The sequence below is a fragment of the Myotis brandtii genome, unplaced genomic scaffold (genome assembly GCF_000412655.1).
Source record: "Myotis brandtii unplaced genomic scaffold, ASM41265v1 scaffold82, whole genome shotgun sequence".
Taxonomy (NCBI): Eukaryota; Metazoa; Chordata; class Mammalia; order Chiroptera; family Vespertilionidae; genus Myotis; species Myotis brandtii.
The window spans coordinates 11,273,053-11,284,781 of record NW_005371324.1 but is presented as its reverse complement, the minus strand read 5'-3'; positions in this window follow the sequence as shown (position 1 = coordinate 11,284,781).

Here is an 11,729-nt window from a genome sequence, read left to right as displayed (position 1 = left end):
AATTGTGCTGCTATGAACATAGGGATGCATATATTCTTTCTGATTGGTGTTTCTGTTTTCTTGGGATATATTCCTAGAAGTGGGACCACTGGGTCAAATGGAGTTTACTTTTATACTCTTTTTTAGTTTTATCTTTTCTTTGTTATTTCTCTATTTCTTCCTCCACTTTTCTTTAACTCATTGTCTTTTTCTCTCAATTGCTCATTCTCTCTCTTCCTCAACATTTTCTAAGTCTATATTCCCTTTATTTTTTTAAAGTGGGGAATTTTTTAAAAATGTCTACTCTTTTTGGAACTAATTCTTCCTCTTCTATATATTATGCATGAACTTTCTGTTTATATATTATTTTACTCCTTTTTATTTTTTATTTTTTGAAATATATTTTTATTGATTTAATAGAGGAAGGGAAAGGGAGAGATAGAAACATCAGTGATGAGAGAGAATCATTGATCAGCTGCCTCCTGCATGTCCCCTTGACTGGAATTGAACTGGGACTCTTCAGTCTGTAGGCTAATGCTTTATCCACTGAGCCAAACTGGCTAGGGCAATTTCCTCCTTTTTAAACATTAATTTTAAGGAATTTTCACTTAACACATAAAATTTCAAGGTTATTAGAGTTTTTATTATAAAGCAATGGTATATTAAGTACTTCTTATTCATTAGTTCACTTAATTTCCATCACAAATATTTTTATTGTTATCCCCAATTTATTGAGTAGGAAACTAAATGTTAATAAGGTTATATAGACTGATGATGAAAAATGGATATGGAAAACTTTTATCTCAGTTTATTATCCCTTTATATAGAATAACTTATAGAATAAGTTATAACTTATATGCATCATAGTTATACCACAGACAATTTTTTTGCTAAAAACAAGAATATTATATTACAAATAAATCATCAATTCTGGGAGAGGTCTAGTGATTGTTTTTGCTGATAGAAAATTGTTTTAAAATCACTTCATGGCAGCAGTGTTTCAGAATGGTTTATTTGGACCATCCGCAAAAGGAAATGAAAAAAGGAAAAAAGAAAGCTTAGCATCATAATGCCACCTAACATATTGGGCAGACATAATAGACACCTTTTGCATGTGTCTAACATAATAGGGTCATATTCGAAAATATCTTGTCAAGTCAGCATGATACAGAGTCTGCTAACCATAAAATGCATTTTTTAGAATACTCAGAAATTATTTATGGCATATCTGATTGCACAATTGGTAAGTCAGTAAACAGTGTTTTAAAGAAAGACTGAGGGAGGAGGAAATGGGGAGGGAGGGAGAGGAGGAGATTCTTGCTTTCCATTTGGAACTTGGTGGTGGCTAAAACTTACTTTGGTCATGAAATATGAATGAAAGTGATTTGCACCACTTCTTAGCCTCTTCTATTACATTTTTAAGGCAGATGGCAATTTGGTTACATTTATAATTCTTGGTTCTTTGCTTTTTTGCACTGCAAACAGTAAAGATATTGTTTTATTTTCTTTTGTCAATGAAATAATCCCAAACTCATTTTTAGTTCTATATCCTTTGGTAATGAGCTTATATTTTTAGCTGGATAGATTCAGGGATTTTTTTTTTTGTCAGTAAAATTTAATAATGTCAGTATCATTAAGGTTATCAGGAGAGAGATAAAAATTTTGTGATAATTGTGTGTTTAGTTTGTTACTAATTTAAACATTTTTGTTGAGTCCTGAACATGTGGCTTACTTCTCCAGGCAGGAAGTTTAAACTGTTCTCTGAGTGGTGAGAAAATGTCCCTTGACTTTGGTTTGATTTCATGCTTGGGGAATAACAAGAAATTTGATGGGATACCTGGTTATGGTAACAGTCCTACCGTCCACAGGCTTGTGGGAACCATGCCAGGTCCCCAGATAGTCAAGGCCGGTGGGAGCACAGAGGCCTTGTCATCAATACCAGAATGGCCAAAGGCCACTTGGACATGTGCCTAAATGGGATGTTCAAGGCCTCTGAGCCTGGGAATCCTAATCAGGCCAAGATACCATGAGCAGGTGCAAAGACACACGGTACACTGTGCCCTTCAGTAGCCAATATGTTGATGTAACTATTGGCATGAAGCATTCTTTGTTAAAATGGTATAAAAGTAAGTTAATGACCACATAGTTGGCTGGACTAGGCTGGAGTAGGCTGAAGTCAGCTGAGGATGGAGTGAGAAGAAGTCTACTAGAGAGAGCAGCTGGGCAGGAGAGACAGGAGAAGCTGCTGAGCCAGAGAGCTCAGATACCGCTACGATGTGAGGCAATGAGTCTAGGAGGCAGCGTGCAGCTGCTCAGATAATAGCTGTGGGTACAGAGACAGATGCTGCTTTATGGGAAAGATATATGTTCACCAGTCGGTGTCCGGCTGCCTGCCTATGTGGACTTTGCTGTGAGGACTGTTTTTGTCTGATGGCTATATGGCCACTGGTCTCTGCAATAAAGACTCATTCTTATACACCTACAACTTCTCCATCTCCTTCTCCATCTACCAAGACCCTCTGCCAAGCTCTGCCCAGACTCAGAACAACTCAAAGCACGAGAGCGCGTGCAGAGCTCCTGCTGCGTGCTCTGACAAGGCTGTACTATTTGTATTTCAGTACATTATTTTAATTGCACAGGTACCTCTTTTCTACAGCTGAAAAACAAAATTATGTGCATAATTCATTTCTCCCAGTCAGGAAAACCATTCAGGAGAAGAAAAGAAAACATACTTACGGAGAAGTTTCTTCTCCAAGTTGCTTTTTCTGTCACCTGCAGTAGAATAATAATTAACCCCAAAAGAGGTTATTCACCATTTTCTGTAGTCTACATACATCTTCAGCTGTGTCCTACAAATCTTATTACTGGAGAAATATTAAAAATGTATTTTATTTTTTAATTTGCTGTAATGGACTGTACTTCTAAACTGGGGAGTGTGGGTTACTATGAAAATCCACTTTGGTTTATCTCCCTGATAAATACCTGGCAGCTATTCTTGATGTGAGCAGTGGATGTAAACACCTGAGAAATTTTATTACTTTTTAAATTAAATTTATTTGATGAGTATTTATAGATTTTAAATTTTATTTTATGTTTGTTGTTTATCCTATATAATAAAAGGATAATATGCAAATTGACCCTGATGGTGGAATGACCAGGAACGGGTCACTATGATACACACTGACCACCAAGGGGCAGACTCTCAATGCAGTTGCTGCCCTCTGGTGGTCAGTGTGCTCCTATGGGGGGAGCTCCTGATTGCTGCGAGTGCAGCGGTGGTGGCGGGAGCCTCTCCTGCCTCCTCAGCATCACCAAGCCATCAGTCGGACAACCCCTGAGGGCTCCAGGCTGCCAAAGGGATGTCTGACTGCCAGTTTAGGTTTGTTCCTCAGGGAGCGAGCCTAAGCTGACAGGTGGACATCCCCTGAAGGGTCCCGGACTGCAAGAGGGCACAGGCCAGGATGAGGGACCCCCCCAAGTGCATGATTTTTCATGCACCGGGCCTCTAGTTGTAAAATAAATGTTTAGCTTTTTTTCCAGTAGAGGCAAAAAAAGGTATTTTGGTTAAGATTGCACATTCTCAGACAGACTATTTCAGTTTAATCCTGGCTCTTTGGTTTAGAGAAAAATTATTAAACTCTCTGAGCCTCAGTTTTGTTATCTGTAAAATGAGCATAATTGTAGTATCTAATTCATGGTATTGTTTTTAGGGTTAAATGTTCTCATTTATATACTGAGTCTATAATTGATACATAATAAGCATTTGATCCTTATTTTTTAATAAATAAAAAATTACTAGAGGCCTGGTGCACAAATTCATGCATGGGTGGGGTCCCTCAGCCTGGCCAGCGATTGGGCCGATCAGGGCTGTCTCGCCCAATCCCGATCAGGGCTGGCTGGCTGAGGGGAGGCACCACAAGAGGTTGGCCAACTGGGGGGAGGGACTGCAGGAAGTTGGCTGGCTGCGGGAGGTTGGCTGTGGGAGCACACTGAACACCAGGGGGCATCCTGCATTGAGTGTCTGCCCCCTGGTGGTCAGTGCACGTCATAGCGACTGGTTAACCAGTCCTTTGGCTGTTCGGTCACTTAAGCTTTCATATATATAGATTATTAGCTATCAACTTTTCTGGAATTGCCTAACTCTTTTCTTTATCTACCTTATCACATCTGATCTTCCTAACAGTACTATAATTGATTATAAGCTATATTTTGCACATAAAGAGACTGAGAATCATAGAATTTAATTCAGTTGTCCAGAGCCAATAAAGTGATCAGACCAGGACTTGAAGTCAAACTAAGAAACTTTTTCAAAGACCTAAAATGTGTTTGCAACACATGACAATGTCTCTTGTAATTTTCAAATGCATTGCTGAATATTTGTCCTTATAATCAATAATTATTTGAAATTTCCCCCAATGACATATCTCATGCACTATGACACTGTGAGTATGACAAAAGAGACATAAAAGTTCTAGTAAATGTAAAAAATAGCAAGAAATATTCATTTCAAGTTTTTGAAAATGAGTTATAAATAATTTAGGTTAAAATCTAAAGATATCATGCTGACTATATTTCTACTTTAATACTACAACAATTACAAACAGCTATCTATTTAGTTCTTTTTTTCCCTAGTGACACGGTAAACTGGTAATTTCAGGAGATACTCATAAAACAGTTAGTAATGATATCATCTGTGTATGTGAGAGAGACAGAAAGGGAAAGAAAAATAAATACACAAAAATAAAGTTAGGGGGGAAAGAGTGGTTAATTTCTTACAAATAGAGATTTTTATTACAATTTATCTCTCAAATTATACATTGCTCACACTCAGGCATTTTTATGTCTTATAATGACTAATTTTGTCAACCAATGGTCTGAAAAGTTAGGAATATATGCAATATTCAGTTAGTTTTCTTATATTTTTCCTTATTTCCAAAATGTACATTCTAAACATTCTTTTAGGCATTATTTTAATTTTCTTTTTTTCTAAGAATTCAGACATCCTTATAATTATACTTTTCAGTTTAAAAAAAATGATCATGAAGTTCTGAAATCCACACATTATCTTCTTAAGAAATATGCCAAACAACCAATGGTAGAACGATCAGAACGACCAGAATGACTGGTGGCTATGACAGGCACTGTGGCGGCCAATTGACCTGATCAGGGGCAGGGCTGGCAAGCCAACCACCGAGGCCCCTCCCCCTTGCCGACCCCAACCCGATTAGCTCCTCCGACCCCAATCATTGAAGTGTGACCTTCAGTGATTCTAAATAAGTAAATGCTCTCCAGCCTTCATAGACAGGAACCTGAATGACGAATGATCACGAGGAAAACTGCTTACAGTCTGCACCATCAGTCAGGTGTCCAGGAGAGGTGTCCAGCACAACCACCATCTTCCTGTGCTCTCTCTCCACTGCTTACAACCAAAGAGGGCAGCCACATCACACCACGGCCTCTCCTTAGAGGGTTTGTCAGCAGGGAGCTAAACCGCATTACCTGTCTAGGGAGAGGCTTAGAAATGGAAGCTGTAAGTGTCCCTGACACTAAAGCACCTTTGAAGCTTCAACTCATCCAAAAACCAACAGCAAACGTGTATACATCCTGAAAAGATCTTTGACACTAATAGCTCCCCTGAGGTGGCCCTGGCCACTCCCCCTGGCTGGCCCCGCCCCCAACCCTGATCAGGGGTGGGTGGCTGGACCCCACCCATGCATGAATTCGTGCACTGGGCCTCTGGTATGTATGTGTGTGTGTGTGTGTGTATATATATATATATATATATATATATATATATATATATATATATATATATATATATATATATATATATATATATATATATATATATATATATATATATATACTTTTATTTTATATAAATATCATTTATTTATTTATTTATCTTGGCTGTATACTACTGTGTAAAGTACTCAGAGAGAAAAGATCCCTTACTCATCTGTCAAATGGACATAACATTTGCCTATGTCAAAGAATTGTTTTAAGAATTTTTAAAATAATTTACAGAACTTTGCACACTGTTGTGTAATAAGCACTCAACAAATGCCATCTTTTAATATTATGTAGGCTATAATAATCACTCAGTTTATCTTCACTGGTACTTTATCTCCAATCTTCAAACAAAATCTAGGGTTCCTTTTATCACTGGAATAACAATCTTGCTTAACCTTGTTCTAAAGGCCTTCAAAGTTCCATGGACTCTGAAAAGAGAATTTGCCTCAGAGTGGTCCATTAAAGGTGTTACATTGTAAAAATTGTGGTTATTTTCTTTTTTTTGTTTGTTTTTTTTACCAATATACAAACTTTGATATTAAAATCTGACAAAGATGATACAAAAAAGAAAAATCACAGGGCAGTCTCACTCAAACACATATGTAAAAACCTTTTATTTATTTATTTATTTATTTATTTATTTATTTAAAGTATTACAAAGGGTATTACATATGTGTCCTTTGAGGCAGCTCTGCCTCTGTATCTATTTTTGTTCATAAGTTTATAATGGTCTTTATTATCCATGAGTGAGTGAGATCATGTGGTATTTTTCCTTCATTGACTGGCTTATTTCACTTAGCATAATGCTCTCCAGATCCATCCATGCCATTGCAAATGGTAAGAGTTCCTTCTTTTTTACAGCAGCATAGTATTCCATCGTGTAGATGTATCTTGTCATAGTATTTAATTTGCCCTCCACCCTATCATGTACCACTTATTTTTTTTTTAATATGTTGTTATTGATTTAAGAGAGGAAAGGAGAGGGAAAGGGAGATAGAAACATCAATGATGACAGAGAATCATTGATTGGCTACCTCCTGCATACCTTCTATTAGGGACTGAATCTGAAATCTGGGTTTGTGCCCTGACTGGGAATCGAACCATGACTGCCTGGTTCATAAGTCAACACTCAGTCACTGAGACACACCGGCCCGTCCACCACTTATTTTTTATTCTTCTAATTTATACTTCTCATTTCTAATGCACTAATTAATTTTATTTCTTTATTTATTTTTTGCTTATAGATTATTACCCCTCCAACCTTAGGTTATGAATCTTTCCTGTGAGAAGAAAATTTTCTTAAAGTATATGAAATGTTATCAGTTGTGGGTAAGTGGGGTGAGTCAAGAAATTATTATTTTCCTTTAATACACTTCTATACTCTTTTAGTTTCTTATGAGTTGTATTTCCATTAAACAATCTGTTTATCTATTTTAAACCAATGAAATATTATAATTATTTATATAACTTTTCTGCAAAGTTAGATTTCTAAAATATCTGTTTTTTCTGTATTAGCTCATTATGAGATGATTTCAATTTTGCTCTGTACAAAAATATTATATATATTTGAGACATTTGCTAGCTAGAAAACTGTTAAATAGAAATTAATAAATACATAATATTTTTAAATTGACAACACAAACAGTAAAGCAGATGAAATGCACCAGATCATTTTCAAGAAATTTTAAAAAGACTAGTAACTTTTTATAAGAGGGCCTTAACTCGGATGCCTGTGCCTGTTTCATTAATCACTAGGATATTACCTGTGATCTCATTAGGGACTTTTTATACTGCTTTATCATTTTTAATGGAATATGTTTATTTCTCAAAGCAATTAATTAATATGAAAGACAACTGTGTTTCAAACAGTAAAATGCCTACCAGATATTTGGAGCAATATATCCAATGTTATTAAAATAAATCTGTATCACCCTTAAACCACACTTAGTGATCATACCATGTTGTAGCAATTTATTGATTTAATAATCTGAATTGAATACTTATTCATTCATCTTAATTTGCTGTCATTTACTAATATGGATTCAATAATATCAACCTTAAGTCATAGAGATATGGGTTGCCATTGTTTTAGAATAAAAGATGTTTTAAAATTATTATATTCTTCTTCTGATTCACATTTCCTTTATGATAGCATGTTTGTTTTTCTACACCTATTTTGCTCATTTCATTTTTTAATCTTCTTCTTGCCTCATTTTAAAAACTCTAACTTATGTGAGTATAGTAAATCTTCAAACTATCTTAAGTAAGTTTCTATGAGCCATCTGTGCAGTAAAATACATTGCACCATATGGTATTATATTGTGATCATATTTTATCTGAAAATTTGTTCTGCATGTTGAACATTTGTTACCATTTGCTTATAGATTATATAGATCAGAGGTTGTTTCTTTGTTTTATATTTTTATAATCCTAGTAGAAGATAGGATAATTGAATGTTTGGGAGTTCCTTAGGGATAGGAATATATAACCACTTATTCTGCTCATTTCCCTGAGATAATTCATTACCTCAAAATCTTGGTAATCTTTATAGCAATTTGTATGTAGATTGGAAAATTGGTGAACTGCCTTCTTGTTTTTTTAACTCATGCTTTAAAGTATATTCAAATCAGCCCTGGCCAGCGTGGCTCAGTCGGTTGGGTGTCATCCTGTGCACTGAAGGGTTGCAAGTTCAATTCCCAGTCAGGGCACATGCCAGGGTTGTGGGCTTAATTTCTGGTAGGGGGCATGCAGGAGACAGCCATTGATGCTTCACTCTCACATAAATGTTTCTCCCTCTCCCTTCCTCTCTAAAAGTCAATAAAAATTAAAACAACATAAATAAAATATATTCAAAATCATAAGTATTGCCTATGCCTATTTAAATTCCTTCTCCATACACCTCGACAGTAGGCTTTAATAGACATAAAAATGTACACAAACAGTCTGTCCATTTGTCCACTCCTTGCCCATATGGCTAGATATTTAATTTGGGATTTGGTAAGTTATGTTTTCTAAAATTAAGACAAAATGAGACCTCTTAGAGCAGATATTTTTCATTATTTTGTTTTTATTAGGCAAATTCTATCTTTATATTTTGAAGTTCTTTTAGTAAATGTGGGTTTTATCTTTATCATTCTTACATTTACACTTTTCCTGGTAAAATTGTACATTTATTTTTATTTTTTAGTTTGGTGGATAGCATCCACAAACTATGGGAGAACAGTGAAAAAATTAAATATTGTGAACTCTTCTAGGCATACACCAATAGCTCAACAAAAACCTTAGCTCAGATATTTGAAGACTTACTTTATAAATATTTTTCAATTCATGTGAAAAATAAACATCTCTTTTTTACTCCATAGCATAATAGTTAGGAATAATTCTCTTGCTAATTCTGCGGTTTTGACCTTTTAACCTAGACAGTATTTAGGAAAAAGGGAATAATAACATTCAGATCTATGAGAACTAAAGCCCAAAAGACACATCTGGTCATCAGAAGGGAATGTAGTGTGCCAATGGAAAATAGTCACACTTACATGATACCATCTGCTATAGCTGAATTAATGGGAGGAATAAAATAGCTAATTTGTAGTAAATAACATATAAGTGTGTTGTTGATTTAAACAGAATGAGGTGAGGGGTGTCACTCTCCCAGATTCAATACAATTTAATAATGTAGGCAGTTAAATGATATACGTGATAAATATCTCAAGGAGAAAACCAAACTTTTGGAAGAAGCAACTATGCCAATTAGTATGAGCCAAGAAACTCAAGAATTTAGAACAATGAACTTATCTAGATTTGAATACATCAGTCATCTGGTCAAGTAATGCTTAGAAAGCAACTAGCAATTTATCCAAAGACGATAATATCCATCAAAAATTCTATCCATGTTCTCTGGTAAGTATGTAAAAGATCTGCAGAATTTTTTCTGACACATGAAAAATTATGGCAGCAAGGAATTTTTTCCCCCCTGAAAGTTGTCTAGGTGTTGGCCCAGCCCCATTTTGACTCAGTCTAGCTGTTTCAATTTCTTTAAAATTGAGATAAACTATGAAAATGCAGGTAGGTTAACAGAAGTTCCTATGTGATGTAAAAGTGAAATGAATCACTAAGTAACTTGGAAGGCAAATAAAATTTGAAGCATTGTCTTTTTGGACATTCTCTTAACAGTTCTTCCAGTGGACAAATTTATTTTGAGCTTAAAAAAATGAAAGATCAACTGAAACTATGTGTTTCTAGGACAGTAATAGTTAGGCCTCAGTATTCTTAGAGCTGCAAGACTCAATAAGTGTTAAAGGATTGCACAGATTTTTGAGTTCAGCAAAAGAAATTGCAAGGGACAATCATTGTGACATTAGTTTTGACATTGATTTGCCATTAGCTGCAGCTTTAAACATCTATATAATCATATATGTTAACAATTCACAAAGCATTGCTAGAGCTCTAGTATTAGGGCTCTGACAATTAGAAGATTGGAATTACATTGATTATTTTTTATCCCATTAGCAATTAACTGCTCATTCCTTATGTTTTTTATTTACATTATGAAATTGTTTCTGGATATCATTTAATTAATCTTTAGTGAAATATGATAATCTTTGAAGTTAGAGAGCTATGCTATGTGCATGCTTTATGCAATGATTCATGCACACTAGCAAAAATCAAGCCCCCTAACCATTTCATCTCTAAGATAGTTTAGCCTCACCTAATTTTCAAGGAAGATACTAATATATAAGCAGCACTTGAACATTTTCTTAAATTATACATGATTTTTTTTTGCATTTTAGTTATTTTTATTTTTTAAGGTTTTAGTTATTTTTTTTAATCCTCACCCAAAGACTTGCTAGGAGGGAGAGAGATTAGAGAGAGATAGATAGATAGAGAGATAGAGAGAGAGAGAGAGAGAGAGAGAGAGAGAGAGATATGGAGATTGAAGAAAGAAACACTGATCTGCTGCCTCCCATATGTGCCCAAACAGGGGATCAAACGCATAATCTGGGTATGTGCCCTGACCTGGAGTTGAACCGGTAACCTTTCCCTGCACAGGATGACACTCAACCAACTGAGCCACTCATATTAAGATTTATATTGTTATTCACAGATGGAAAAATATAACATCTCTGAGACAACGTATTGCTCAGTGGATCTAAAATACTGTAAAGGCAGTTATATCTCTGCTATTTTAAGGTTTAGATTTGGTGAATTTATATAAAAGCACATGAAACCACTGTAATAATTTACTGGTAGATGCTAGAAAGAAGCTTACACTTACTTTAGAGGCAAAGAAGAATTTATTTGTAACATTTTTGAACTGAGAATGTTTTTAGAGGCAGGAACCAAACTAGAATTTGTGTACATGTGATTACCAATGGCAATTTTTCCAAGTATTAATGTTGTCTTTTTTCCTTCTATCGGTGTGTCTGGCAACAATTTTTCCCTAGCTTTTTATAGTTTCTAAAAATATATCTTGAGATTCTCAAAATAGATGAAAGCAAATTCCCAGCCAGCTCCTCACTTGAACACATTTGCAATGGTGGTATGATTCTAAAAATAATATTTATGTTTAATGTATCCTGCTTTGAGATTTGTATGAGAGGTTTTATAGCTTTGTGAGTTGTTAGCATATATGATCATATAAACCTGAAAAGCTAAAGCCAATGTTAAATAAATGTCAGTGTGGTTGTGAGGAAAATGTAATAATTTACATCAGCTACCAAGTCTAAACATTGTATAAATATAGAAAAACTTGATAAAGAGGTTGGAGTTGAGAACTATAGATTCTGCAGAGGATGAAAAAAGAACCAAATCAACTTTCCCAGATCTTGAAGTTTGACAATCTCAAGATGTCAACTTAAAAATGTAGAAAAAGTTAATCCCAGTGAAACTTGAAAAATAATTCTAGTTTCATACATTTATTAAAGAATGAAGTTCCTCCCCACACTTCCCACAGATAC